Source organism: Muscardinus avellanarius (assembly GCF_963383645.1).
Source record: "Muscardinus avellanarius genome assembly, chromosome: 6".
NCBI classification, from domain to species: domain Eukaryota; kingdom Metazoa; phylum Chordata; class Mammalia; order Rodentia; family Gliridae; genus Muscardinus; species Muscardinus avellanarius.
In genome coordinates, this window is record NC_137791.1 from 43,348,039 (window position 1) to 43,372,723 (window position 24,685).

The 24,685-nt window shown below is 37.0% G+C and overlaps 1 protein-coding gene across 1 annotated transcript in view; it reads left to right on the plus strand.

The window, feature by feature from the left end:
* Positions 1–24,685, plus strand: part of COL25A1 (collagen type XXV alpha 1 chain) — a gene marked incomplete at both ends in the record, with an annotated part of 482,772 nt that overhangs the window by 328,533 nt on the left and 129,554 nt on the right. The window lies entirely within an intron of this gene.

Here is a 24,685-nt window from a genome sequence, read left to right on the forward strand (position 1 = left end):
CCTCAAACCCCTCCCTTCCCAAACATGTCAGTGAGATGGGTAATGGTACCTTCATTTATGGACCTAGCATTATTTGAACTGTTTCATTAGTTGAACTGTTTCTTCATCCATTTTCCCTTTTCCCCTCCCATCTTCCTTCCCCAACCCCTTTCACTATTCTTCTGGTCTCATTTATTTTTAAATTTTTTTTAAATTTTTTATTGGTACATTGTAGTCATACATCTTAATGGGGTACAAGATGGTAGAGTCACACATACACACATCACTCATTTAGCCCTTCCCCAATTCCCACCCCATTCCCTCCCCCTCCCCCTTTCTCATGTTTGGCTTAGTGATTGACTTTGATATATTTGTGAATGTACGTCATGTACATTAGGGAATTATTTCTCTGAAATCTCTTTTGTTTCCTATTTTCTCTCTGGCTTCCACATATGACGGGAAGCATACTGCCTTTGACTTTCTGACACTGGCTAATCTCACAGCATAATATTCTCTAGTTCTCTTCCTTTTTCTGCACATGATATAGTTTGCTTCTTTATGGCTGAGTAAAATTCTGTTGTGTATATACATTTTCTTTATCCATTCATCTGTTGATAGATACAATAAAAAGAAAGGACTGGGGTGTGCTTTGGGGGACGTCACGAGAGTGGAAGTGATAGAAGTTGAGTCACATGAAGTGAAGGCTGAGAGGCCAGGTAGACTCTCTTTGAGCACTATGGATGGCATATGATTTAACAGGGGAGAAAGCAAGCTAACTTGGGGAGCATTAGGTTTCTTGCAGCGAATTTCAAACCAACTTCAAACTTACAATTTTAGTTATAACAATCATAAATATCAGTGGGTTTTAGTCTAGAGGCACGAGCATTAGATTTCCACAGATGAATGCATCCTGGCCCTAGGGTTGCACTTCCTCCTAGATTCTTGGGAAGATGTCATTATAGATTCCCCATTCATCTTAGACTTGTTTTCACACATATCACACTTCTGCCAGCAGGTTTTCTGGCTGTGGGGTCAAGATGGTGCTTTATCAGAAGTGCCAGTCACCAGAATCATGATTGGTTTTCTTCATTTCACCCTCATAGCTTTGCAAGACTGAGTTTTGAGACTATGACTTTGCCCTGTGTTGAAGAAGTGATTGGACAACTTGCTGTAAGGGAGTCATAGGGGGATTCTAGACTGAATGGAAGTTGGACTAGAAATAATAGCTCACATAATAATTACAATTGGTCATTGTTAAGCCTTACCACTTTCTGAACACCTTCCTAGGTAAGCTTTATGCCTTGTCTCTAAGCTTTAAACAGTTTGTTGAGATGGGATAACAGCAGGGAAAAAATAGAAAGAGGGAATGCAGTAGAGTGAAATGATTCTCCACACAGACCAGAGTCAGGCGGGATGGGCATCAAATTTTACCATCTGTCAGTAGGGTTATAATAAGGATTAAAGAAATAATGTGAAGTAACAATAATAAGCCCTTGCCAAATCATGGCTGATTATTCTTTCAATATTTCACAAAAGGAATCTGGCATGAAGTAACTTAGCCAGGTTGACGCAATCATAAGTGCCCACAGTGGGATTCACATCCAGCTCTCACGCTCTATTTCCAGGGACCAGACTGCTTCCCTATCAATGAGGTAGCTGTTTAAAGTCATCAACATCAATGTGAAATAAGTCTCCCTGGAGGGCTGGGAATGTAGCTCAGTGGCAGAGCGCTTGTCTCACATGCACAGGGCCCTGGGTTCAATCTTAGTACTGCAAAAATAATAATGATAATAATATAGCTATATATATACATATATATGGATAAAATAGTAATAATGATAAATAATTTTATTAAGCTCTTAAAAGATGCCAACAACTGTATGAAGGCATAGCTTACTTCAACAGCTCTATAAAATAATCACTCTTACTAATAATTCTCATTTCATAGATGAGAAAACCAAGATTTAGAAAAGTCAGTATTTTTCCCAAGATAACTAAAGTCAGTATCAGAACCAGTATGGACCCAGGGACTTACAGATGACATTATGCATACATTCTTGCATTTATCCTCAAAAGAAATTCTTTGAATTAGAACAAATATTAATATGACAGTTTTTCCCTAATGAGGACTAGAGTAAAGCAGCTTATTCAAGTTCTTTCACACACAACCCTTAGAACCTTAAGTGTGACACAGACACCCTTAAAAGTGTGGGACCCAAAGACAGTGCTGGTCACATTTCAAAGTCTGCCCCTTCCATAGTGCCAAGCTACTTCCAGACAGCTGCCCAGATCCTTTTCAACTTCAAGATTCCATCCCTTAGAGTAAGACTGAAAAGACTGGTAACATAATGACAAAGAAATGAATGGCTTTTTTTTTCAATCATAAAACACACACTCTATAGAGTCCCTACACTGTTTGACCTCCAAGGAAGAAAGGAATGATGTCATATAGTAGTATCTGGGACCTTTCCTCATGGAGCAGGGAAGCTCCATGGAGTTGACCCTCATTCAAGGAACCTAAGAATTCCCAATTACCTTCTTATAATGCAGGGTTTTGTTTTTGTTTTATATTTTTGTGGCACTGGTGATTGAACCCAGGGGTATTCTACTGCTGAGTTACACCCCTAGCCTTATTTTATTTTTTGTTTTTGCTAGGTTACTAAGAGTCTTGCAACACTTCTGAGACTATCCTCAAACCTGCGATCCTACTGTGTCAGCCTCCCACATGTCGGGATTACAGGTGTGGAGGCTGGGATTATAATGCACCATGCCTGGTTTATAATGCAGTTTTTACTTCTCAGTTCAACGGCACCATTAGAAAATTGTATACCAAGGTCCTGGTTATATTTCCTATTAGCATTTTTTTCTTCAGTATAACTAGATGAATGAAGTCTACTATTCATAAAGTTGTTTGTATGTTCTATAAGCCATTTTATTGCTTCTGCTCTCATTCTGAGCTTCTCTTTTTAAAACTAGAATTACATTTCCTGATGGGTGCCAGGACCTCATTGTCAAGTGTAAAGGATTCAAGACTCTTGGGGCTTTTTTCTCATGCTCATCTGCACCCATTATTGCTACCAGTGTCTTTCCTCATCACTAAAGAGGACTTTTTCTTTGCTCAGCCCCTAAGGAGGTCTGTCCTCATCATGAACCTCAACCCTGGCAATCACATTTCTACCCAGAGCTTTGATAATAATGGCTCATATTTCTTTTATCTATATTAGTAACTTAAAAATAAGCAAAGCCATCTTAATATTTAATAGTATTCTTTTAAATTAGAATATCATATTATTCTGAAATTGGGTTCATTTATTAACCAAATAGAGACAATAGATTTAGCAAACATTCTGCGGTTATCTTTTGACCATATATTAGTCTTTTAATCAGTTGGCTACCATCACCTTGCCAAATAACAGAGCCCTGATAAATAAGAGATTTAGTGGTTATTGGTCTTAACATCATCAGTGAACAGCTGGTTTTAAATGAGTCCTAAGCTCTCATAGTTTCAATAAGCCACCCAGGAGCTCTGCTTAGCTATTTTCATAAAATTCTTTACTCCTCCTGGTATATTCAGAGTAAATTTTCATAACAGCTGGGACTATGCAAAACTGATAGCATCTTTTAAAACATCTTCAGCAAGATAGATTAAGTTCCAGAAAAGGAAAGCATTTAGAAGTTTATTTTATTATCGTAACCTTTGTTGACTTGAATGATTAAACAGATTCTTTGGCTCTGCTAAAACATTTAGGCTTAGATATTAATTTGATGTTCTTATTTATTTAACCCTTGTCTTTGTCTTTAGCCTTAATGAATACACTATTCATGTGGTCCTGAATGTATTGCCTGTGAAAGGGAAAGAATATAATATAATGGAAAGAAAGAAATTGTGAGAGATTATTTAATGCTCTCCAGATTAAACAGGGTACAGCAGCTCATTAGAATCTGAAAATGTTCTTTTTATATTTTTTAATTTGAGTTCTCTGTGTCACACTTAAATTTCTAGGAGTCAGTAATTCGTAGTTTTGCCCAAATATGAGTCAATTTAGAAAATATATTATTTTTAAAAACAGTAGTTGATGTGTAGACAGTGTTTCTTTTGGAATTCAGTGCTGTAAGTTAGATGTCAAGATTATTAGTTAAATGACTAAACTCATTAAATAAGAAAAAATAAAAGAAGGTATTAGAAAACATCGAGAAATAATGATGCACCTATTTTGTGTCACTTTAAGTCTCGTATTTTTTTCTTTAATGTAAGATTATATAAGTGAATCTGTCTCTACTGAGTAAATACAGCAATCCAGTTGGGTTAACTTTTGTATAAAATATTTAGAAGTAAGAAGGAACACTTTGCAAAGTCCCTGTGTTAGCAGAGCAACAACACAATAGCAGAATGCTTGAGATGCGAGCCTTAGCTGAAAATTCTACTAATCCGTAGATGTCAAAGTAAAGCCAAAACCCAATCCTAACACATCCTTTGGCAAGGAATTCTGGGTAATGATGCTAGCCAGTTTAAATAGCCCTCACTTCCTTTCTGTTTTTTAAGTGCAATGACCTTCATGTCAAATTATTATTTGGTTCCATCTTATAGAATAAAGGGAGAATTTCATTTGCCCACAGTTTGTACGCACGGTGCTTCTGTCAACTGCAATATGTTTAGTTTTGCTTCTTTTTTTTTTTTTTTGTGGGGTCTGGGGATGGAACCCAGGGGCATTTGACCTCTGAGCTACACCCCTCTGCCCTATTTTGTATTCTTTATTTTGAAACAGGGTATCACTAAGTTGCAGAGGGCCTCACTAAGTAGCTGAGGCTGTCCGCGAACCGCGATCCTCCGGTCTCAGCCTCCCGAATGCTGGGATTACAAGCGTGCGCCACCACGCCTGGCTTAGTTTTGCTTCTTTTTGTGACGTATATCTTACAGTGTTCTCAGATTACTGTGCACCATTTTATATTTCTCAGAATTGAGTGGAATGAAATATTTTAGATGAAAGGGCACATATATTTATCATCCCATTTCTATTTCTTTTGCTTAAATTTTTACAAGTTGTGCTTTTTGTAAGCTATTGGCTAAATATTATAAAGCCTTTCTTGATAAGTAGTACATTCGTGATCCTTAAATCAAATATAAAGCTGTACAAAAATTTTCTTCACTTTCTTATATTTAAGCTAATTTTAACTTGGATTCAAATATAAGATTCGTAAGTTTGTCATAGCTCCATATCAGTTGGAGCTATGATTCACATTGATGGCTACAATTGAAGCATATAATAAAATACAGAGAGAAAGGTGAGCTTATATTTGATGACTTTCAATATGATATAAGAGAAATTAAGCCTTTATTGGATGTACTAAAACTTATATTTGTAATGGACAAAAATTCCAATTTAAATTATAGTTGCAAATATCTATGAATAATGAGCATATTGCAAGTAGAAAATAGAGCAATCTATAACAACTAACAAAATCCACATTTGTGCCACCATTCTTTTTCCATCAGTCCCAAATGCAGCACTGGAAATGCTGAAAGTGAATTAACCTAATAGAAATCAAGAAAGTATGAAATGGCAGATTTGGGCAGTGCCTTGGGGATTTACAAAAGGGACTGGAGGACACAACTATATTATCAATTCTTCCTTTTAGAAGGGGTGGAACAACAGCTTATGCATTGACAGGTTATGTTCAGGAAGAACAGTTCCTGTAGATCTGAATGAGATGCGTCCCTGGAAAGTCATTTAATGCCAGACAGCAGCATCCTTTCATAAGCATACCTACACTAATCTGTCCAGCAGCTCCTTGTAGCAGACGCAGCTTGTAAATCACAATGGCAAACAGAACTGGCTTTGTAGGAAGGGGATGTCAGTTGCAAGGTTCTGAGTCAAGTGCAATCCTGCAGTGCCTTTGCAGGGAGTGAGGAAGCTTGGCTTTTCATCACTTAGAAGTCTGCTTAACTTTGTTCAAAGAATATTGATCATCAAAGAAACCATTTCCAGCCACTAGTGGTGTTTTTTAATTAGAACTAATAATAATGATAGCCATAGATAATAATGTAACACTGTTATTTTCACAATTGCACACTCCAAAAAACTTCCGAGTTTTCTTCTCCTATGTTTTTAGTTCATGAATTCAACATGAATCTGTAAATAAAAGAATCAGGGGTGAATAGGTGAAATAAAAACCCTCCAGGTTTGTGTAGCATCCAGTGCTTCAAAAAACTAGATAATATGGTCCTTTTATCCAGGACAGGTACTGTATAGTCAACTTCAGGCCCGAAATGATTAATTAAAATTAAAAAACAAGTCAGAGAATTCATGGTAGGTAAGCAGGAAGAGAGAGAAATGGTCCTTGCAGGTGACAGTGCTGCTCTGGCTTGAAGCCGGTGTGGTGTGGTATGCGTGGTGTGGTGTGGTGTGGTGTGGTGTGCAATGGCAGGCGCTGACAGTGACCTTAGGAAGTGCACGGGGACAGGAGGCGGTAGCTCCTGGCTCTTCCACCATATATTCAAAAGAACACATCAGACTGAACAGTCTGAGCTTCTTGGCAAGATAAAAAAAATAAAATAGGAAAAAAAAGGCTAAGGGAGACACCATCACTTTTGTAATTAAGAATGCACTCAGTTGTTTTCTAATATGTTTTATTCCTTGGGCCTTTTGTCAGGCTTGCTTTTAGAAGCTGAGTCAATGTGTTTACATAGATTAGTTCAATTGTGGCCCAACCTTGAAATAACTTGCCAGACTCTTGACCGAGAGGAGGCCTCACTTGATGTGATTTCCGGGAGGGCTTCGGGGAGATTCTTCCTCTGATGAAGTAAGAAGCTGGAATGAAGGGTATGACCAAGGGAGCTGAGCCCAGCACAGAGCATGCCAGAGAGCCTTCCGGGGCCTGCCTGCCTCCCAGATACATGACTGTGCTGTTTGGGTTCTTTTGAAAGCTTCTGAGTTGTTTCTCAAATGAAGAAATATCAAACAGTTGCATTTATTACAACCCGTTTTTTGTGTGTGTATGTGTGGTACTGAGGATGGAACACAGGGGCTTTTCTACCTCTGCGCTATATACTCCCAGACCTATTTTATATTTTATTTGGAAACAGGGTCTCACTAAGCTGCTGGGAGCCTCACTAAGTAGCTGAGACTAGCTTTGAACCTGTGCGATCCTCAGCCTCCCAAGCGCTAGGATTACAAGTGTGTACCACCATGCCTGGGTTTTTTTTTTTTAATATTATACCATGAATCATTTTATGTGTGTGTGGTTATGTATGTATATCAATCCTCACTAGTGGGAGTTAGTCTAATGATAAGTACATTTTATATGCACATCTGAGTATTTAATTATGATTACCTATAACATCTATGCCTATACCCACATCTATACCTATAGCATCTGTGCCTAACATCTTGCCTATAACATCATGAAACCATTGTCCACAATGTAAGTTTTTTACATACATAAGCTCTAAGCACATACAAATGTGAGTGTATTCTTATTTGTGCTCTAATTCTCAGTCAAGGGTTATGTTTTCTCTCATATGTGGAGACTAGAGAGGAAAGATGAAAAGTAAAAGACTTTGGGTAAGTGTGGGAAGAGATCAGTAGAGTAGTGGGAGGAGATTGAGGGAAGGGGATAGGAGGGGGGAAGAGGGATTGAGGATGGAAATAGATCGAATAATTCTTGGGTTATATATATTATATTAATAATATATTAATAATAATATATTAATATAATTAATAATAATATATATAAATAATTAATAATAATATATTATATATATGATTTGTTTTTTGGGCAGTACTGGGGATGGAACCCAGGGGCATTTTACCACTGAGACACCCCCCCCCGAGCTATATTTTAGTATTTTTTTTACGTTTGAAACAAGATCTTACTGAGTTGCAAAGAGCCTTGCTAAGTAGCTGAGGCCAGCCATGAACCCCAATCCTCCGATCTCCCGCCTCCTGAATGCTAGGATTACAAGCGTGCGCCACCACGCCCGGCTATCTTTGGTAATATATAAAGGTATCACAATCAGTTTTGTTAGAATGTAGGGGGTGGAAGGATGGATAGTAGGGTGAGATGTGGAGAAAAGTATACCAAGAGCTGTGGTGTGTGTGTGTGTGTGTGTGTGCGTGTGTGTGTGTGTGTGTGTGTGTGACATCAAACCTCATTGTGATACACAATTAAAATGCACTAATAAAAGTATAAAAAAGAAGAGAGGTAAACATTCAAAGCTACATATTACATGTTTTAGATTAAGTTGCTACATCTTCCTCAAGTCCTTTTTTACAAAGCATCTTTCTATTTAGAGTGGCAGTTTAGTATTAAAGAGAATATAATTAATCTTTAATAATTTAATGCTTAGTTTTTCCCCTTGCATGTTCTAGCACACAAGGAAAATTGCAAGTTTCTGAATCAAGTTAGATGAGCACAGTGACTGCCCTTGACTATTACATCAAAGATGGATTGTGACTTCCAAACAGAATTTTTCATCATAGTTTTTGAGGGAAGAATATTTGCCTGGACTTGAACATGGGAGAAAAGTTGAGACATAATTCAGAAATCAGTTGCCTTTTCATAGATATCTTACTTCATAGTGTTTTTTTTAGTGGTGGAGGAAGTCAGACATGTCAAGAGTGCCAGCGCCAAAATGTCCTTTTAGGAACAAACATTTTGATATTACAGAGGTCCTGACATATTCCTTGCAGTTAACCAAAATTATAGCAGCATCTTGAAATTGTGCAGCCTCAGATCTACCTTTCTCTCAATTCATATTTGTCCTACTGAATTGTTCTTTGAGGTGACCATTGGGGAGATTACAGATCACTAGGATAGCTTTGTTGTTTTGAAAACCAGAAATTATTTTGTGTTCATTAGCCTGACCGATGTCCAACATGGCAGGAAGCCACTAGCTAAAATTTAATAATTTTCTTTGATTTTTTTTTTCTTTTTTAGCACTGGAAATTGTACACAGAGACATTTTACCTCTGAGCTACACTCTCAGTCCTATTTTCTCTTTTTAAAATAGGCTCTCTCTATGTTGCTGAGGGCCTCACAGAATTGCTGAGATGGGCATTGAACCTGTGATCCTCTTGCCTCGGCCTCCCAAAAACTGGGATTATAAATGTGTGCCACTCACCAATTCATTTACATTTCCCTGATAGTATGTCTTCATTGTTTAAAGAATTTATAATCTGTAATAGTAACAGAAGCCTGTAGTTCCAGTGCCTGGTAGGCTGAGATAAGAGGATTTCAGGTTCAAGGCCAGTCTGCAGTAACTTAGCAAAACCCCATTTCAAAATAAAAATATAAAGAGTTGGAAGTATAGCTTAAAGGTAGAACATAGCTGGGCGTGGTGGCACACTCTTGTAATCCAGCATTTGGGAGGCTGAAATAGGAGGATGGTGGTTTACAGACAGCCTTAGCTACTTAATGAGACCCTTTGAAGTCAGTGAGACCTTGTTTCAAAATAAAGAATAAAAATCAGGGCTGGGTGTGTAGCTCAGAGATAAAATGCCGCTGGGTTCCATCCCCAGTACCACCAAAAAAAAAAAAAAAATGGTAGAACACCCCTGGGCACGTGCATGTGTGCGCTCCCACACACGTGCACAAACACACACACGCACATACATGCATATATATATGTCACTTTTGTGTTGACAGAGTGAAGTTGCTAAAAGATCTTCAATATTAGGAAATTCTAGAAAACATTAGAAAGTCATTCTCTCTCTCTCTCTCTCTCTCTCTATATATATATATATATATATATATATATATTTCTCTTAGTACCAAATTGCTTTTCAGTCTTATAATCTTTTGTTTAGCAATCATTTATAATTATTCAATAATATAAAAGGAAATTAATTTTGAGGAGTTACAGGAAGAAGGGACTATCTGGAGATCTGTCAGATACCTGGAATTTTTCTGAAAGTTAATGTGAAGATTTATAGCTTCACCCTTCATTTTAGATTTTTAGGCAGAAAAGTTAAACACAGGCGAAATGGAGACAGCTTGCCATGTCCCCAGCACCATGGTGACTGCCAATGCTGTAACCCTAGACTGGGCTGTGGTATTATTTCCACTTCGAAGCCATGTTGTTTTAATAAAATGTGTCAGGGAAGAAGGCAAAGTTGGAATCATGGTATCTACCCAGAATCTTATACAGTAACTGTTAGAATAACTTAAGATTTTTAGAATGTGTCAAATGAAGTGGCCTGTGCCAATGGATTTGTAGTTTGAGAAACTGTCACAGTTTCTGTGGGATTTCTTTTCAGGGTAGAGACAAACACTCTTGACTTTGGGGGTGGGGATTCCTTGTCTTTCTTTTTCTTTCTTAGTGGATTATCTGCACTATTTTGTATAATCTTCCATATGTGTGTGTGTATATATATATATATATATATGTGTGTGTGTGTGTGTGTGTGTGTGTGTGTGTGTGTGTGTGTGTATGTGGGTTCCTAGAAACCCTTCTACCTCCAGCCTACACTCCCAGACCTATTTTATATCTATTTTATATTTTTATTTGGAGACAGGGTCTCCTAAGCCAGTGCGGCTGGCTTCGAACTTGTGCGATGCTCCTGTCTCTGCCTCCCAAGCACGGGGATTACAAGCGTGCACCACCACACCCAGCTTCCCTTTATATTTTTAAGCCAATAATTCTCAAGGGGATAGATTAGAGGCTGCAAACTCATAGCCTGAGAGCTATATTCTAGGAGTAGATAAATTTTATTTGGTTTGCCCAAATTAGTTGCTAATATTTTAACATTGGATCATTCATCATTCCTTCATTATTTCTCTTGGGAAATGAGCATATTTGGCACCACTGAGTCCACAGTTCTTTACACTTCGTCGGAGGCTGGATGACTCCTTTTCTATAGATGGGGCACGTGGTCTGTGCTGCACACAGTGATACCCCTCCTGCTTCCTCCTTACACATGTGTGTCTTTCTAGACATTAAGGTTATCTTTCTTCTGAGATGATTATGACATTCAGATGTGTGGGTCACAGAACAGTTAATGCAAAATCATTTATCTCCTAGAAACACAGCTACCATATTGCCTTTAACATAATTTATATATTTTTATTTCAAATGACATAGAATTCATTTTATGCTGGTGATTGTCAATTTTTGGTACCATAGATGGTTTTTATTAATATATTAAGTCTGCTCAAAGGTTAAAATTAATACTTTTTCATATTTGGTAGTTTTAACATCAATATTCTAATATCTTATGCGATCTGTAAAAAAATTTAATTTAAAATATAAATTATAGTGGATACTGTGGTACACACTTACAATCCCAGCATTTGGGAGGCTGAGACAGGAGGCTCTTGGTTCACAGACAGCCTCAGCTACTACTTAGTGAGGTACTTTGCAACTCAGTGACACCCTGTTTCAAAATAAAGAATAAAACATAGGGTTAGGGGTGTAGCTTGGAGGTAGAATGCCCTTGGGTTCCATCTCCAGTACCATACACACAAAAAAATTTACTTACATGGCTTTTTGTTGGAGCCAAATGATTTTCTTTATAATACTAGTCAATATAATTCTAGAAGCAGTCATGTTTTAACACATAATACATGTTCTGGTTGTATCGCTCAACTAATAGAAATATCTCTCCTATAAACATTCCTAACAAAATTGCCCTCTTGGGGCACCAGTAAAAAGCAAGTGCATGAATTATTGAAAATTATTCCTTATAACTATACTGAAAATATTCAGAGAAAGAACTAATTTGAGTCAATATTACTTGATCCTTTTTTCTGTACCTTCATTAATATAAAAATAAATTGAAACCTGATTTCTCTGAGTGTAACAGATTCAAGTTTGAAGGTATGGTTCAAAGAGTCAAAAGAAGATGGCATAAGAAGCATCATATAAGGTATATTATATTTCCACTTATAGAAAAGAGTAGTATACATCTGAAATATTTTTCTTATTGTATTTTTAGCTGTTGGGAACACAGAAATTTCAACCGAGCTTTTATTAGAATTAAAAATAATTTGGCAATGCCAGGAAGGATTTCTAGATAAATCTGGATTATCTTCTTTTAAGTGATAAGGGAGAAGATAATATGGATAAGAGAAACTCACTTCGTGCTTTGTGAAACTTTCTCTCATAACTGCAAAACAAACCCATTTTACAGCCAGCCAACTGCCTAAAAGTTCTTTGAGGGTATCCTGAGTTCTATCTAGGCTCCTCCAGTGGCAACTTACCCTCTCACAAAGCAGACTAGTCTAATTAAAGGCAGTGCTAAGTATTAAAAAGCAGTTCTATCTTGTAGTCAACAATGTTTAGTGCTGTTGCTTTTCAGTCAGTATCTCCAGTTCTTTCTCTGCTTTCTGTGCATTTAGTTTTAGCCCTGCACTGTTATTAGTATCTACTCATCTTGACGTCTACTCTACCTGAGGTCTCTCTGCATGCTGATTCTGCAATCCACCAAATATTATTGTTCCTTCATCTCTCCCATTTTCTGGAGCTCTGAGATATAGGTATGGAAATAAGATATCTGTATAAGACAGAAATTATTCCCAGACCACAAGTTTGAGAGGACTTTGAGAAATTAGTCATTTGAGAGGACTAGTTTGATTCATTGACCCAAATGTAGAATGGATCAGACCTGAGATCATGAATTGCATGACCAGTCAAACATTATTATCTGGATAGATCATTCAGCCAATTAGTCCACTTTGGTTTTCAGTTCTGGTTTCCAAGTTAGATGTCTAGGAACATTTGACCTCTTTCTGTAATCCAGATATATATATATATATATATATATATATATATATATATATATATATATATATATATACTCTACTAATAACACTTTTTAAAAAGGAAATAAATATTCTTTTTATACTTTTATTGGTGCATTATAGTCTCACGTCATAATAGTGAGATGTATTAGTTGATAGTGGCATACGTGCACACAGCACTTGGAGGGCTTCCTCCCAGGCTCCCTCTACTCTCCTCTCCTTCCCCATACATGATACTGAGATTGGCATTGGTATTCTCACACATGTGCTTAATGTCGGTGAAAGTTTCTTTAAACATATTTTAAAATAAATTTTTGCCAACCATCCTTTTAATCATCTATCGTAGCCTTGACTTACATCTATATGCATTTTACCAATCGGTCTTTTTTTTTTGCAGGATTTATGTTCTTTGGTTTTTCTTCTGGTTACTTCTCCCACTTCAAGTGGAAAATGATGCTGAATGGTTACATAATTTTTTTAGCAAATACTAATTATTTTGAAAATTATTTCTTCAAAACAAGACATATTTAGATTTCCAAAGTTTTCACTTAAAATCTCTTCACTTTTCTTGCTGCTTAATACTTCTTTTATGTCAACTTTTAACTCAAATAGCTACGTTTAGGGTTTTTTTATGACAGAGAATTAGAAACTAAATTGACACTGGTTGCTGTTGCTTTCTTCTGTCAACTAGTAACATTTTATTTAGTTAACAAAAAATAGATTTTTCATCATTCTTCTCTTTCTGATTCTAGCTGAAAATGTTCTTCTTGCTGCTCTTAGAATTTCCTCCCAAATCCTTTGGGGCCAAGTGGTCCTGACACCAATCATGATGTTCCATGCCACTCTGCTAGGTTAATCCTTATTTTGACTTTCACTTCCTTTTATCTGATTAGATGGTCATAATGGAGAGAATCCTATGAAATAAAAGACAGGGGAGGGGAGGTCCACTCTCTAGTTGCGACTTATGGAGGGCTTACAGAGCACAAATTGCATAATGATACCTTGTACACGAGTTGATTCTGTCATTTCCCTGGAGAATATTTTTTTTTTCCCTTGGTCAAGTTTATTTCATGCAACCTCCCAAGCTTCTACTTTCTTAATATGTCACAAGCCAAAATCACGGACAATTGTGCAGCTGATGTTTCTGAAGCTTCTCTCTACTGGGTGTAATGTTATGAAGCTTTATCCCAGAGGGATGAAAAGATAAATTATGCTTCCCTTTCTGTTATATAATTGCTGATATCCACGTTACCCAAGGAGAATGGCTGACAGTGCCTTATGTAAAACGGGGCAGTTCAGTTTCAGCAGTGACATGATGGGCATGCATTCTGTTTCTCTTGGGGGTGGATTGGGGTTTTTTACACACATATGGGAGTCATAACAGTTGCAGCTGATGAGGTGGCAGAACTGGTGCCTTATCTAAGTGTCCCAGATGCCACCTGGTTTTTAAAGCACAAACTCTGTTCCTTATGGGTACTGAAATCGGAGAGCCATTCAAGAAAAAAAGATCTAGGAAGCACATCTGTATTTGGTAAATTGGGCTATTACTTTTAGATCTTTAAGACATCAGAGAAATGTTTTCTCCTTGGTCTTGGTTATGTGTGCATTCCAGTGTAGAACACTGTCACTCACTGTTTTCTCTTCTTTTAGTTTTTGGCAAATGAAGCACACAAAGCATTTAATATTTACTAAATTCAAAGACCATGCTATGCTTTTAATTAACTCAAGAAGTCATAAAAAGAAAGTCTAGCTTCTATTGTATATGGACAAATTCCTTTGATAAATATTAAGTACATTTAAATAGGGACTTGACCCCATAAAAATTACACATAAGGCCCACCTTTTCCAGTAATTTTCTTTTATCTTCTTTTTTTGGAGGTGGGAGTACCGGGGGTGCTCTGCCTCTGAACTAAGCCCCAGTCCTATTTTACTTTGAGGTAGCGTCTCAGTAAGTTATCCCACGCTTGCCTTGAGCCTAACATTCTCCTGTCTCAGCTTCCCAAGTACTAAGATTACAGGCTGTGCCAGCCTGTGGTTTCAATTCTAGTAACTTTGTAAGACAACTTTCTAAAATTAAGACAACTTAATCTTTATTCTTGACATTTTTGGCTGGCCCATTTCATTTAAGTATTCAAAATTTAAGAGTATATAAGGAAATTAGAGATATAAAAAAATCAAATGTTATTAGTATAGTTATTGCAAGTAAATTATGTGTACAAATATGTATCACTTTTAAAAATTAAATACTGTAATGCTCTAGTATGTGATATGCAACTTAATGAAAAAATGCACTGCATTTCATCACCAACCATGACCAGAAATTAAAATGAAAAAGTAGAAATTTAAATGAAAAAGTAGAAATTTCACATTGTGATTTCTAACATCTATATCATTATAAAGTTTAGATTTAATTTCACAGAATTCAGAAAATTCTGTTCTGAGATTTTCAAAGAAACCATAGTTCTCATGTAGATTACACAGCTGTTGTCAGTAAGAGCTCAATTTGTGGGCCTCTTTCCAGAAGGATCCATCACTGTGGGATCTATTACTTCCTTTTAAAAAGGAATTATACCTTGCTCTGTTCTTCTTAGCGGTACTGCACAACCAGCATATTTTGGAGTGTGTATGACTTGAGAATCGGTGCTCTGAATTACCAATAAGATTGATGCAATGAGAGCTTGTGGCCCTTTCTTCAAATATTAATGCAACAAAATCCCCTCAGTGGGGCTGTTTCCTTTTTCATGCCCAGACCTACTGCAGATGTTTTGGTTCTGATTCCACATTCAGCAGCACAAAATTGTTGGGCACAGTGGCACATACCTGTAATCTCAGTACTTGGGAGGCAAAAGCAGGAGGATCACAGGCTCAAGGCCAGTCTCAGCAACTTAGCAAGGGTACAGCTCAGAGGTAAAATGCCCCTGGGTTTAAGTCTCACTATCCTCCCCCCCCAATAAAAACGAAAGAAAGAAAAGAAGAGCACAGACTACAAAGCTTCTATAGTCCCCTAGCTTTTATTCAATGACCTCCAAATATACCCAGTGATACTACTGCCCCCTTGAATCTTTCCAACATGCCCCCCACCCCTGACAGATCCCTGACTTTCAGAATCTATGTTTGGACTATAAAATATTTTTACTAAATTTGAATTGGTAGCTTGCATTTCAAATCTGAAGCATCCATTTAAACAAAACAAACAAGCTGGGCGTGGTGGCGCACGCTTGTAATCCCCGCACTTGGGAGGCTGAGACAGGAGGATCGTTATAGGTTCGAAGCCAGCCTCAGCTGCTTAGTTTTAGTGAGGCTCTCAGCAACTTAGTGAGACCCTGTTTCCAAATTTAAAAAATATATAAAAATAGGTCTGGGAATATAGCCCGGAGGTAGAAAGCCCCTGGGTTCCATCTCCAGTACCACAAAAAATAAAAATAAAAATAAACAAAACAAACAACACTTGGATTTCTGGTTCCTCCTCCTGTAAGTGAAGCCTGAGCTTCCTTCTGTTGCAAAATCTGCTGAGCAGTGACTGTGCCTTTTAATCTGAGCTGCATCCTCTCTTCAGCCCAGGCCCTACTTCCTTCACTTCCTTTTATGTTAAACCTGCTTCTTTATTTATTTATCTGCTGCATCCTTGCAGTCATTTGAGTTTACTCCAATGAAAGTGACATCACATATAAATTACAGGATGTTCAGATATGTCTAATTTATAGTCTCTCTTATAAAAACATGTAAATTTCAAGAGTATCCTTAATCCATAGGATCTATTTTAGTTTTAGGTAATTAAACAAAACCTGGGAAACAGTAAAAATTAGGATGTAAAGGGGACTATTGGAACATAGGACCAGATTAACTAGTAGAGGAGACAGCTGACATAGTACCAGGATAAGTAATAGTACTCTTTGATGTTTCTACTAAATACTCCATTATTTTTTTGTTGCTAAGATGACTTTTGAAAAGTTTAGTTGTCCTAAGAGATAGCAGACCTTTACTATGGGCTAAACTTTACTTATGGGTGATGGTGAACTTCATAGGTGGAGCAGGAAATGCAATGATGGCTATCTCCTCGTAGCTGAGTCCCATGGACTTTCAGCATCTTTTTTATGGAGTGGCTGTCGGCCATGTACCTGTTCTTTTGGCATAAGAAAAGAAACTGCCATCCAGAGTTGCAGACACAAAGAATTTTATTTATTTGTTTTCTATTTATCTTTATTTTTTAACACAGGGGCATTCTACCTCCAAGATACACCCTGGCCCTTTTGTCTTGTTTTGTTTTGAAGCCGAGTCTTGCTAGGTTGCTGAGAGTCTAAGTTGGCTGTCCTCAAACCTGCCATCTTCCTATCTCAGCCTCCTGAGTAGTGAGATTACAGGTTTGCCTCACCATGTCTAGCTTTACTTTTTATCTTATTTTTAAAATATTTTTACTGGTACACTGTCATTAAACATCATACTGGGTTAGAGAGAGATAAGAATATACGTGCACACAACACTTAAGTGAGCTCAGTCTAATCCCATACAAAGGAAGCTTAGTCAATACTCTTTAGGTCAGAACACTAAAATCAGTTTCTATTGAAACAGCAGGATACATTGGCTTTCTCTCTCAGCGTGAAATGTACTAAAATAGTCAAACTTTGCCCACAGGCTCCAGGAAAAACACCCCTGTTCCCTTCAGTATCAGGTGTTCTCTGCTAGCTAATGAGCCCCCACTTGCTTGACCCTCCTCTCTCCCTATCCACGCTAAGCCTGTCTGCCAGCTGTGTGCATGTTTTATTGCACATTGATTCTTTACCACCTTAAAGGATGACTCCTTGAAAATTACACAACTATTGGCTGGAGCTCCACAATTCAAAAATTTGTATTTCAAATGCATACGCATGAAATTCATACACGGTTGTATTAAAAGTTTGCTTTGCATTTCTAAGCAAATTATTATGCAGTGTTTGATAATCAAATTAATGTTCCAAACAAGACTGTTAAAGAGTGTTATTTATTACATAAAAAACAGAATTTTCACAGGTCTTCTTTTTCATTTACTTGTAACACATGTTAATTATAAATATATAATAAATTATTAGTTAATTGTCTATAATTATTCATAAATGCAATTAATTAAAAGTTATATACCAGATAACAATTGATCAGGCTAATCCCAATTAAATATAAACCAAAATAATATATTTTAATTACTACAAATTATAATGCACGAATTATATCACCACATATTTAGGCTAAACTGTTCTCATACTAGCCTGTATTAGCATATTTCATTGTTTGAAACCAAATTCATTGTTTTACATTTAAAGCTTACTTCTATAATCATTCATTCTGGCAAATGACCTTTGAACTAAGCTCACAGTCCCTTCTTGAAACCCTTAGGACCCAATACTTTTCAGAATTCAGAGCTTTAGAATCAAGAAGTTAGTGCCGCTCACATGTAGTGTATTGTTCAACAGAAACCCTGTAATCAAACCATCAGACTCTGCACACTCACACTGAGAAGGATTATTAGGTACCCAAAATAGCCTCACATCTGTTCAAGTAAGTTTTTGTGGCCGCACAAGTTTGCACAAACTTAAAACTTGTGGAAATTTTTTTTTTCTTCAGGGACTTTGGGTTTTGGAACTACAAATAAAAAATCATGGACTATATTTTGATTTTTAATTTGTTCTTCCTAACTCTGCCCTAGGGTTGGCTTCCTTAAATCACATCCTGGGATTACAGGTGTTTACTGTCTGCCTTCTTTGGTTTACCCTCAAAGGTCACTGAAGCCTGGGATCAGGTCTACTTGTTTACTTCTCTAGTCTCAGTGTTTGAAGTAGTTCCCTGCGTATAGGTATCTTACTAAATCCTTCTTGAATAAGTGAATGAATGAGTGGGAACAAAGTTACAGAGACTCAACATTTATGGAAAATACAATTTTTAAAAAAATAGACTCAGGAGCAAATGCCCAGTCTGTGAATCTTGGTCTGATTATTCACAGTTAGACGGGTAGAACCCTTAGCACCTTTGTGTCTGGCCCTCCTCATCTGTCAAATGGTCAATGTGAGGATTAAGAGAGCTACTATTTGCTGCATGCTTGTGGTCCCAGTACTTGGAATGCTGGGACAGGAGGATTGCAGGTTCAAGGACAACCTCAGCATGTAATGAGACTCTCATCAATCTAGTGAGACCCTGTTTCCAAATAAAAGTAAAATAGGGCTGGGCGTGGCTTGGAGTATGGCATTCTAACCCAGAATGCCCCTGGGTTCCATTCTCAGTACAGAGAGAGAGAGAGAGAGGGAGACTGAGGCTGACTGACTCTTATTTGGGAGTCTTAGACAGGAGGATCACAGGTTCAAGCCCAGCTTCCGCAACTTACTGATGCCCTGTTTCAATATTTTAAAAACAGGCTGGGATGTAGCTCAAAGGTAAATTGCCCCTGGGTTCAATTCCTAATAACCCCCCCCCCACAAAAAAAAGCAAGAGAGAAAGTTAGTAGAGTTAGTACTTCTAATGCTCTTAGAATAATACCCAGCACAAGTGTCACATGAGTGTTGGCCGCTGTTATTACCATCATCCTCATTGTTATCATTGTTATTGTCATTATTTATTATTTTAGTTGTTATTTTAAAACCCTAAGACAGGACTGTCCTCTGGATGTTCATTTAGAGAGAATCTCTCTGATCCAATAATAGCAAAGTTTATATAAATAAAATTTATACAAATGTTATTTCCATACACCTTCCCAGATATAAGCTGTTTATTTTTCTCCCCCATATCCTGTGTCTATACTTCTCTGGTTCCTTCAGGCCAGGGCAACCCTCCTTCAGGAATTCTACCTCTTGTCATGGGGTTTTATATTTGTTCTTTCATAGAAAATGTCATTAGGGAATCCTTTTTAACAACCTCTTTTATATATGGCATTAACAACAATCCTTTTTAACAACAATCCTTTTTAGCAACCTCTTACATATGGTATTTAAAATACCATATATAAGTTAAGCCTTTTGACTTGTAAGTATAGCTTAGAAAATTTTTCTTATGCTTTGCAGTTGTCAGCATTAGAATTTATCTGCCATTTTTGTGCTTATGCACAAGTATTTTGTAGTTTGTCAAATTAGCATTGTGGTAGCCGTGTGTGTGTGTGTGTGTGTGTGTGTGTGTGTGTGTGTGAATGGGGATTAAACCTAGAGCTGGCTCTGAACCTGTGATCCTCCTGACTCAACCTCCCATATACTATGATAAAAAAAGATAGCCATATCTGTGTGTGTGTGTGTGTGTGTGTGTATGTGTGTTTGTGACTGAGGATTGAACCAAAGGCCATTCTACTTCTCTGCTACACTCCCAGCACCCCCCCCCTTTTGAAACACAGTCTTACTTAGTTCTGCAAGGCTTCACTAAGTTGCTGAGGCTGGCCTTGAACCTATGATCCTCCTGACTCAGCCTCCCAAGTACTATGTGCCACCATGCCCAACTGTAGCCATACCATTTAATGACATTTCTCAATGTAAAGACTGCATTTTTCTCTTTTACATAATTTGTAAAATTTACATTTATCAAAAAGATAGTTTCTGAAGTGACATGGGTTAAATTTTATGATAGGATATAATAGAACTAGACTGAGAATATCTATAAAAATTAACATTTGAATCAGTTAAAATACTATATTCAATAGAAGCTTAATGCTTTTTTTATAATTAATGCTTTGATGGGTCAATCCTTTTCCATCATTTATAAATACTGATTCTAACAGGCTCCAGTTCTCATGTTATTTGATTGTCTAAAGGAGTCTTTGAGCTACTTAGCTTCATATAGTTGATTTTTCTTTTCAGACTAAGAGACTATGCCATTTACAGCAATATAAAATGATCTAGCAGAAAATTTCTTTCTCCTAATGTCTTCTTTCTTTATTTAGCCTCCTCACAGTTCCTGCTGTTAAACTAAAGTTATCCTTTTACCTAAATATTTTTGCATTCTATTATAATAGCTCCCCATCTGGTCTCCCTTAGCTAGAAATCATTTTATCATCTTCCAGGAATATTTATCTTTATTTATGCGGCACATATGCCCACTTAATGGTTATGTTGTAATGCATGATGTATTTTCAGCAAACAGAATCATTATAATGTACATTATGAAGAAACTTGGAGATTTTCATTTTTCAGCATAACACATTTTTCTTCTAATATGATTTGCTGTTGAGGTCCCTTTGTTATTACGATAATTGTTATCTTTTTCTCCCTACCTCTACACCTCAGGAGTACTCTCTGTGAGCATCTGTTGTCAGTGACATGACTCATCGTTGGCCTGTTGTCATTGTGGCTCATGTGCACGTATACAGCAAAATTAATGATGCAATATACAAGTGTATGTGTCTGTCAGTTTGAGTCTTTTGCCTATATAGAATTTTTTAGGGAGAGTTAGCATTCTTCCTGCTCCTACAACCACTTCTTATGCATTGTCTTTGTAGTTGCCTCTTCTACTTATCTCTTCAATGTAAGTCTTTCCAAGCATTCCTAGGTCTATTCTCTACATTGCCTCCCAGAGTGACTTCGCATACAGCTCCTGATCTTCCTATTTCCTCTTTTATGCGTATGTCCAACTTCCACCCCTTAACCTTAACTCGAGGTCAGCAGCTCCCTAACTGAATTCATCATCTGTAACATCACCCTCTCAAATACCCACTCTCTCCCTAGTGTTCTCTGCCATCCTTCCGTTGCTCCAGCATCCTCTGTTCCTCATTCTCCAATATGGTTTTAGCAAAGTTACAAATCCTATGACTCTTGCTTCTTTAATCATCCTTGAAACTATTGATTTGTCTCTCCTTGAGTTCTGGGACAAAAGTCCCAGTAGTAGGCTACTGGAGCATCGTGCTGTGGCATCATGTCTTACTCATGCTGCACCTAACTCGAACACATCATTTACCTGACTTGGAAAGTGTAAAATCTGTTATGGTCCTCAGAACCTATGTTCGGTGCACATTTTTTTCTTTCCTTTAGTTTTTGTTTTTGTTTGTTTGTTTCATGGGTGTGTGTGTGTGTGTGTGTGTGTGTGTGTGTGTGTGTGTGTTATTGGAGATTGAATCCAGGAGCGTTCTACCTCTGGGCTACACCCTCAACCATATTTTATTTTTTATTTTGAAACAGGGCCTCATGAGATTGCTGAGGCTGTCCTTGAACCTGTGAGCCTCCTATCTCAGCCTCCCAAGTACTGGGATTACAGGCATGTGCTGCCACACCCGGATGAACATTTTATTTTTCATGGCTCCTCCATTTCACCATTATAATAAATATTACTCAGTGTAGTTACCGCCTGCTTATTTCTCCCTCTTTCCCCACTAGAAGTTTAATGCTGTGAACTTGGGATTGGCTTGCGTTCAATCTACAAGGTCCAGCATAGTGAACACTGCGTGGAAGGCACTCAACAAATACTCCTTAAATCTTGTTGAGTGTTAGTCAATTTTTAAGCTTTCTAATACTTAAATTATAAGACAAGTGGAAAGAAATGATCATAAACACATAAACTGCATTAAGACAAAGTCTGGAATTAAAAGTCTGGAATTGCATTTCTGGCTCTCTTACTGCTTTATTGAATACTTGTGACAAAACACAAAATTTTCTCACTATAATGCAATCATATAACACTCATCATTACTGAGTATACAATAAAAGTGATACTAACAGCTTGAATTTATGGCTGCTAAGTAGAAGCATTTCTTATGAATTATTTATTTGTTCAACATTCCTTTGGGGTACATATGCATCTTTCCTTCTAGAAGGTAATGAAGGGGCTATAGCCCCTCCTGGAACACTGTCAAAATATTGGTCCAAAGATGGTTACATACACACAGGATGTCACGAAGATTCATGCAGTTGTCTTGAATGTTTATGCTCCTAAGAGGGAACTTGGGTTGTATAAGGTAGTATGTATTATGCCCTTGTACATCTAATTTTTTAATAATTTGAAATATTTGGAGCTGAAAATATGTACAAATTATTTCAGTATTTTAGCTTATTCCTGGAATCTTTCTCCATGTTTTTCTGGAGATGAATTTTATTTTCCACACCCACTCAAGCCATCTGTGTACCAGGCAAGTTTTCTGAGATGCAAAACCAAGTAAAATATGTCCATTTTACTTATTTGGAAAAGACTATGACTAATGATGCTGTAGGGGACATGGCATGGGTAATGAAGAGTACATTAGGGACATGGCATGGGTAATGAAGAGTACATTCTCGGCATGAATAGTTAGAGGAGCCTTGCAGTGGTGGCCACAAGGTAAGGATGTCCTGGAGATAAGGATTCAGCACTAGAGCTTTCCAAACTATCTCCTCCTAGAAGCAGAGAATTAGTGTCTATCTGTGATCTACAGGCTGCACTTTGAGTGGGGTTCATGACCACCATCAAATGGTGTTTTTTTAAATTTTACCAGAGTATTATCAGTGTTTGCTTTACATAAAATGTTTAAATTATTTACCTTCAGTTAAAAATGACTTTTCAGGAAAACATACCATGTTTATTATTGTCTTTAAATACTTCCCAGAAAAAAATGGAAGTAAGTTGCTACCCTGAGGCATACTTAACCCCAGTTTAAAAAGCACAGGAGCCAGGCGTGGCGGTGCACGCTTGTAATCCCAGCATTTGGGAGACTGAGACAGGAGGAGCATCGTTCACAGCCAGCCTCAGCTACTTAGTGAGGCCCTTTGTAACTCAGTGACACCCTGTTTCAAAATAAAGAATAAAAAGTAGGGCTATGAGGGGGGTTGCTAGGAGGTAGAATGCCCCTGGGTTTCATCCCCAGTACCGCAAAAATAAAATAAAAATTAAAAAAGCACAGAGTCTTAGAATATTGACAAAAGTTCTAAGATATTGTTAGTATTCAAAAGAATCTTTTTGCATGTCCTCTTTTTATTTGGTGCATGTATGCTTCTGAAAATCTGTATGAAATCTTTAAAATGTAGCTTGTGGCACCTAATTGGTAGCATTGTCAACATTAAGACTATTGAGGAATTAAGATCAGCTTCCTCAAAGAAAGATTTCCTGTTAGGGGAAAAAGAGCTGTCTGCGGTGAGACTTGCCTGTAGAATTCTCTTTAGGTGTCATTAAGTTGGAATCCAAACTAAGAAGTTATAAAATGTAATGCTTTTTTGGTGAAAATTTTGAAAATATCATAGAGTATGGAGATCATGCTCAAATATGAGTACAAGAAGTGACTTATTTATGCATTAGAATTTTAAAACATTTGTAAGGCCTACCATGTGTACTGTGACAGGTTTTTAATTTAAAATTATTTTCTTAGATAATCTGATTTCAAGTGACATTATGATTTATCACCACAAATCAAGATTCTGATCCTTCATAGACTTCTTATTTGTATCTGTTTTTGTTCTTTGTTACATAAATATGAGGTTTCTATATAAAATCCTGACTGTGTAGTATTGGGCTAATGAGTCACAGATGGGGACATGCTGGCACATTACCATCTAATAACATTTTAAACTCTTATTCCATAGTAAAACAAAAGCAAATTGTACACATCTGTTTTCCAACTTGTAACATTTCTGAGTTTGTACAGAGTCTGTTTAAAGGACTTTCATTTAGAATAAAATGAGGACACAGGTCACCTCAAAACTCCTAGCCACTTACTATCCTTATCAGAATAGATTTGGCAAAGGGATAAGATTTGCTCTGCTCTGCTAACTAAGAAGTCATAGCATTAAAGAATGAGGATCAAAGGCATCAGGACTAAAAAATATATTCATACTATACACCTAATTTTAGGGCTTTCTTAAGAAAACATATCCTAACATGGGAAAAATAGAAAAATATCCACAAAATATTAAAAGCCTACAAGCATTCTGGCCTTTTCTAAAAAATATTCTCAAAATAGAATTGGGTAGGAAGAAAGGAAGAACAGAAAAGAAGCCCTTAGAAACTTGAGACCATGTGTCGCTGAGGTTTATTTGTATGGTGAATTTATTCTATATGTAAAAAAGAA